Source organism: Pristiophorus japonicus, unplaced genomic scaffold, assembly GCF_044704955.1.
Source record: "Pristiophorus japonicus isolate sPriJap1 unplaced genomic scaffold, sPriJap1.hap1 HAP1_SCAFFOLD_314, whole genome shotgun sequence".
NCBI classification, from domain to species: Eukaryota; Metazoa; Chordata; class Chondrichthyes; family Pristiophoridae; genus Pristiophorus; species Pristiophorus japonicus.
Window position 1 is genome coordinate 705,060 of NW_027252933.1, and position 6,946 is coordinate 712,005.

General features: G+C 47.5%; 1 non-coding gene across 1 annotated transcript; it reads left to right on the forward strand.

Moving 5' to 3' along the window:
- Nucleotides 1–5,901: 5,901 nt before the first annotated feature.
- LOC139249460 (U1 spliceosomal RNA) lies at nt 5,902–6,065 on the forward strand. Its single transcript, XR_011591176.1, has one exon. It is a non-coding gene; the product is annotated as a U1 spliceosomal RNA (small nuclear RNA).
- Nucleotides 6,066–6,946: the final 881 nt, after the last annotated feature.

Genomic DNA, 6,946 nt, shown 5'->3' on the forward strand with positions numbered 1-6,946 from the left:
TCTGCACCACAGCATGTTGTAATTTCTCCCCATTCAAATAATATTCCCTTTTACTGTTTTTTTCCCCAAGGTGGATGACCTCACACTTTCCGACATTGTATTCCATCTGCCAAACCTTAGCCCATTCGCTTAACCTATCCAAATCTCCTTGCAGCCTCTCTGTGTCCTCTACACAACCCGCTTTCCCACTAATCTTAGTGTCATCTGCAAATTTTGTTGCACGACACTCTGTCCCCTCTTCTAGGTCATCTATGTATATTGTAAACAGTTGTGGTCCCAGTACTGATCCCTGTGGCACACCACTAACCACTGATTTCCAACCGGAAAAGGACCCATTTATCCCGACTCTCTGCTTTCTGTTCGCCAGCCAATTCTCTATCCATGCTAATACATTTCCTCTGACTCCGCGTACCTTTATCTTCTGCAATAACCTTTTGCGTGGCACCTTATCGAATGCCTTTTGGAAATCTAAATATACCACATCCATTGGTACATCTCTATCCACCATGCTCGTTATATCCTCAAAGAATTCCAGTAAGTTAGTTAAACATGATTTCCCTTTCATGAATCCATGCTGCGTCTGCTTGATTGCACTATTCCTATCCAGATGTCCCGCTATTTCTTCCTTAATGATAGTTTCAAGCATTTTCCCCACTACAGATGTTAAACTAACCGGCCTATAGTTACCTGCCTTTTGCCTGCCCCCTTTTTTAAACAGAGGCATTACATTAGCTGCTCTCCAATCTGCTGGTACCTCCCCAGAGTCCAGAGAATTTTGGTAGAAGAGAAGCTGGGGTTTAACTTTGCACTCCAGGATGATTCTGGGGTAGTGACCAGTTTGGGCACAGGAGAGCAGGACCCAATAGTGCTTTATGTGGCCAGAGCAGGCGATAAATGGCTAAACCAGTTGTGCACCATAAACAGTCAAGTCTGCATCTCTTGGATTTAAGGGAGCGAAGATGAGGGCCGTAACTGGGGGAATGTCCAGGGTGAGAGAGAGTAATGGTTTTAATGGGGACAAGGGCAGCAAAGGTGAGGGTGGGATTAGATATTTTGTGGATTAGAATGGAGGGCCAATGGCTAGACAGTTGGGAATTTGATAGTGCATTGTAAATGACGGGGAGAATTTTTTTCAGGAGTGGACACAGAAGGAAGTGGGGGGTGGGAAGGGGGATGTGAGTGGAGAGTGATACAAGGGAGTGATCAGAGATGGTCTCCAACAGCAGTGGCTCACTGATGACCAACAGGGTTGGGGACAGTACTGAGACAGGGGGAGGCTGGTGTTGGTAGTGCCCCTGCGTGCGACTACAAATCCTTACCTGCTCCTCTTTACTGTCAATGACTATGAGGTGAGACCGGGTGGAGAAGTAATGCATGTTAGCTGCATTCCAGTCCTTCACAGATGCCTCCGAAATACTTCCAGCCGGTGGCACAATGTGTACATTGGGAATCTGTAAACACACTACAAATAGTTACTCTGTGAAACATAAATTCCACGGCTTGTTCATTTCATTCCCCGTTATTACACGGGAGAAAGCAGTGTGCTGTGCAGCTCGGTGGTATCGCTGGTGTCCTAAACTCACTCAGGTTTCTCAATAGAAAACGATCCCCTCTAACCCCACACAGAGGGTGATGATGTCATCGTGGCACTGACACCGCACGAACCCAACTTCCACCCCTAAGTTACTGTCACTGCCGCGTATCCACCCCTCAGGTGTTGTCACTGCTCCCATTTTGATCGACTTCCGGATCCATGGAAAATAAAAGAGCCGAATGTCGCTCAAGAGGCGACCTGACCCGCAGCTGTGGTAAAAACCATGGAAACGGGCCCCGTTTCGGGCAGGGGGCAATTTCAACCTCTTAGGGTGTTACCCACTGAGCCACAGCTGACACTAGAGGGCTACATGGAACATTCAGGGGGCAAAATTGCCCCTATTTGAGAGACCCATTAGCACCTCCGGGGGGTGCTAACGCGGCAGAAGAAACCGCCCGGGAGTTTGCGGAGGTGCTGCCCCTCACCGTCCCGTGCCGACCTCAATGCCCCGCGGGGGAAATTGCCTCACAGGCCCCGGGGTTGGTGCGAACGGCTTCGCTCTCGAGGACATACCTAAAGGGGAGGGTGTCAGCGCCCCACACCGCCATCTTTACTGGTTTGCCGACTCTCGGTTTGGGTGCCGGGCTACAGGCCCAGTCCCATGCTGTCCTGGTGGCCTAGTGGAGGACATCAGAAGCCTTGCAGAGTGCGCAGCGTCCTCCCCTTTAAGCGAAGGGGAATGGCGTTGAATCATGTCAGTGCTACGCGGAGCATTCACGTAGCAATTCACTCGCCGCCCCAGTAGCGCCCCACCAACTGCCCCTAATGGAAGTGGAGTGGCGAGATTGTGCCTCACTTCCTTTGAGGAACGGGAAGCCCAATTCAATGACAGGAGTGGGATTTATGTGCCAGGCACAGAAAGTCCCAGCTCCAGCTGGTTACCGCCCCCAATCGGGGCACAGGGCAATTTCACAAGTGAATGTCACAATGTGGAACACCAGGAACAAGGGAATGTCACAATGTGGAACACCAGGAACAAGGGAATGTCACAATGTGGAACACCAGGAACAAGGGAATGTCACAACGTGGAACACCAGGAACAAGGGAATATCACAATGTGGAACAACGGAATGTTTAAGCCAATAGGGGAGCACCTTGTATGGGTCTTCAAATGAAGAAACCCTCAAGCACTTTGGTATCAAAAGTTGTTGGTTTATTCTTCTGTTTGTAAATAAATTCATCAGCTTTTGCACATTTGAAAGTTGTTTTCTTTCGTGGATTGTCAGAATGTCGCTGATAGCGGGCGGCTGAATGGGTTCTCTGTTCTTTAATGAAGGGAGCAGATTACATCGGACTTACAGCACAGAAAAAGGCTATTCGGCTCAACCAGTCCATGCCGCAGTTTATACTCCACTTGAGCCTCCTCCCATCTTTCCTCATCTAACTCTCAGCATAACTCTCTGTTCCCTTCTCCCTCATACGCTTATCTTGCCTCCCCTTAAATGCATCGATACTATTCACCTCAACTGCTCCCTATAGTAGCGAGTTCCACATTCTCACCCCTCTCTGGGTGGAGAAGTTTCTTCTGAACTCCCTATTTGATTTCTTTATAACTATCATGTATTGATGGCCTCAAGTTTTGTTCCTACTCACAAGTGGAAACATTCCCTCTGTGTCCACTCTATCAAAACCTTTCATAATTGTAAAGACCTCTATTAGGTCACCCCTCAGCCTTCTCCTTTCAAGAGAAAACAGACCCAGCCTGTTCATCCTTTCCTCATGGGCATAACCTCGCATTTCTGGTATCATCCTTGTAAAGTTAGGTAGTTACTGCTTCAGCAAGCCACAATCTGGCATGGAGCAAGATCTCCTCAAACAGTAACGTACCTATTCCCTGCCTGACTAAATTCTCATTGAGTTTCACATGACTGAAAGGCAGCAAAATAAGAACAATGAATTGCCCGTTGAATTTGCTGACACTCAAAAAAAACTTGCTGGTTAATTATGTTTTTTAAATGTACAGAACGACGACAAATGAATGATTTGGACGTAAATGTCGGGGACATGATAAAGAAATTTGCAGATGATACAAGAATTGACCATGTGGTTGACATTGAGGAGGAAAGCTTTAGACTGCAGGAAGATATCGATGAACTGGTTATTTGGGCAGAAAAGTGGCAAATGGAATTCAACCCAGAAAAGTGAGGCAATGCATTTGGGGAGCGTTAACAAGGCAAGGGAATACACAATACATGGGGGGATACTGAGTGGTGTGGAGGAAGAGAGGGACCTTGGAGTATATGTCCACAGATCCTTAAATGTAGCCGGACAGGTCGATAAGGTAGTTATAAAGGCATATGGAATGCTTTGCTTTATTAGCCGAGACATAGAATACAAGAGCAGGGAAGTTATGCTCGAACTGTTTACAACACTAGTTAGGCCACAGCTTGAGCACTACGTGCAGTTCTGGTCACCGCATTACAGGAAGGATGGAATTGCACTCGAAAGTGTGCAGAGGAGATTTACAAGGATGTTGCCAGGACTGGAAAACTTTAGCTATGAGGAAAGATTGGATAGGCTGGAGTTGTTTTCCTTGGAACAGAGGAGGTTGAGGGGAGATTTAATTGAGGTGTATAAAATTATGAGGGGCCTAGATAGAGTGGATAGGAAGGACCTATTTCCCTTGGCGGAGGGGGTCAATAACCAGGGGACATAGATTTAAAGTAGTTGGACTCGCGGGGAGATGAGGAAACATTTCTTCACCCAGAAGGCAGTGGGGGTCTGGAACTCACTGCCTGAAAGGGTGATAGAGACAGAAACCCTTATCACATTTAAAAAGTACTTGGGTGTGCACTTGAAGAGTCGTAACCTACGAAAGAAGGAGACGGTGGACCCTGTCGGGTGGTTCCCTGAGCGGACTGTCGAACTTGTTTGGCAGAACGTCTCATCGCCAGAGCTTTCACACAAGCACCAAGACGTAGCTTGGTTGGCGGTGAGGAGGGCCCTACCCGTCAGAGCGTTCATGCACAGCCGACGCCTCAACAGCACGGCACGGTGCCCCCGGGCCGGCTGCGGGGCGGACGAGACTGTCACCCATCTCCTTCAGGATTGCGCCTTTGCGACGCAGGTCTGGAAAGAGATGCAGTGGTTGCTGTCGAGGTTCATCCCGAGCAGCTCCGTAACACAGGACTCTGTGCTCTACGGGCTGTTCCCAGGGACACACACCGAGACAGACATCACCTGCTGCTGGAGGGCCATCAACTCGGTCAAAGACGCTCTTTGGTCTTGCCGAAACTTGCTGGTTTTCCAGAGCAAGGAGATGTCCACGTCTGCGTGTTGCAGACTGGCGCAATCCAAGATCCAGGAATACGTGCTGAGAGACGCACTGAAAATTGGTGCAGTCGCCGCAAAGGCACGGTGGGGAAGGGCCACAGTTTAAAGCCCTTCTGCCACGGTAAACCCAGGGGATGGAATCAGCACAAACCCCCTCGGGCTGTATTTGTAATTTACTTTTTGTGAACATAGAGCACCAAATCTGTAAACACCAATGTCGTGCCATGTACAATGCAAGGTGTGTTACGAAATGCATGTTTGAAAAGAAAAATGTAAATGTACCGTCACCCATTCCGGGCACTGGATTGTAACACATGAAACGTAATTTGTGTGAATGTACCACAATGTATCCCGTTTATTGGACCGAATCGCACTGGAACTGAAAAACAAGAAATGTAACGAACGGAACTGCCGTCAGCACCCAGATGTATTGTATGGGATTGCTGACCGCAGCGAAATATACTGAAATGCCATTGAATGTACTGTACAGATTGTTTTATGAATAAAGTATATTTTGAAATTTTAAAAAAATGCCTTGGGACGTTTCACTGCGTTCAAGGCGCTATATAAATACAAGTTTTTGTTGTTGCTGTTGTTGTGACGAAGACTCCCGGCCACAAGCTCACACCTCCCTATTGATCTTCCCCTGTGCAAAACTGGAACATTGCTTTTTCAAACACGTCAGATTCTGAATTAGTTTTCACATGAAGATTTGACAAACATTTACTTCACAGGCAATAAATATACATCGCGATTATATTTGCGGAAAACTTTCCCTGGCCCGAAGGCATGTGACTGAGGGAGCTTTGATTTCCTTTTAAGGACAATATGCAAATAAGGACGGCATCGTCTGTGTTACTGCAGTGTTTTCACAAGGGATATATCATTAGACATTGCAATATTTTAGCAGAATGGACATGTCAAAGCAGCAGCACTTTGTGAAAAGGGACATTGTGATTTTTTTATACATGAGTCGTTGAGACGTTAAGAGGCAGCGGATGATGTCGGGAGGCAGTTGTGTGCGAAAATCAAGCATACTTACCTGGCAGGGGAGTAACCATGATCAAGAAGGTGGTTCTCCCAGGACGAGGCTAGCCCATTGCACTTCGGGTGTGCTGACGCCTGCGATGTCCCCAAATGCGGGATACTCGACTGCAAAATTTGTGGTAGTGGGGGACTGCGTTCGCGCTCTCCCCTGGCTTTACAATCAATATCAGAATTAGCAACATATGCATTTGTAACTTCAATATTTCTTCATCAATCTCAATCGATACTTTATTTCCAACACAGGCACTGACAAAAATGGCCCCTAACCAACCCTGCAAAGCATTTACTGACAAGAGGTTATCACAAAACTCTCGGAGTCCAAGCCGACGAACTGCCTATCATCATGCACAGACAATTCAACAGGGGACGACGGACAACTCGTGTGGAACTGTGCTGTCATACACACACAATCCAACAAGGGGACCATATTTCAGGTTTAAGAAATCACATTTCAGTCGCTTAAATATCTCACTTGGATCTCGGGGACCACAATTCCACACAGTACGGAAGCTATGGTCTCAGCAGAACATCACGCACTTTCACTTGCTTTAGCCACATAGTTCATTCAGCTTTCTTCACTGCTACTTTGGACAAATTGCTTGGGCATTTTCAGCGTTAAATCAACTCCAACCCACAAATCTCTTTCAATTCATCTGTCGCTATCTCAGCACACTTATTTTGGATCAGCTCGCTGATTGGCGCGTGGGCACACACAGCAGGGAGCGACGAGGTCGGGGCGAAGGGGCGGTAAGAGACTGTGGAGGGACGTGATCGGGGACCAGGAGAGGCCTGAGTTCGGGGACAGGGACAGCACGGGGACAGCCCACACTGCGGTATAAAAAGGGAGGGAGAGACAAAGTGGGTCATTGTAGACCGGTTAGCCTGACATCAGTGCTGGGGAAAATGTTGCAAACATTTATTAAGGATGAAATAGCAGCGCATTTGGAAAGCAGTGACAGGGTCGGTCCAAGTCAGCACGGATTTAGGAAAGGGAAATCATGCTTGACAAATCTTATCGAATTTTTTGAGGAT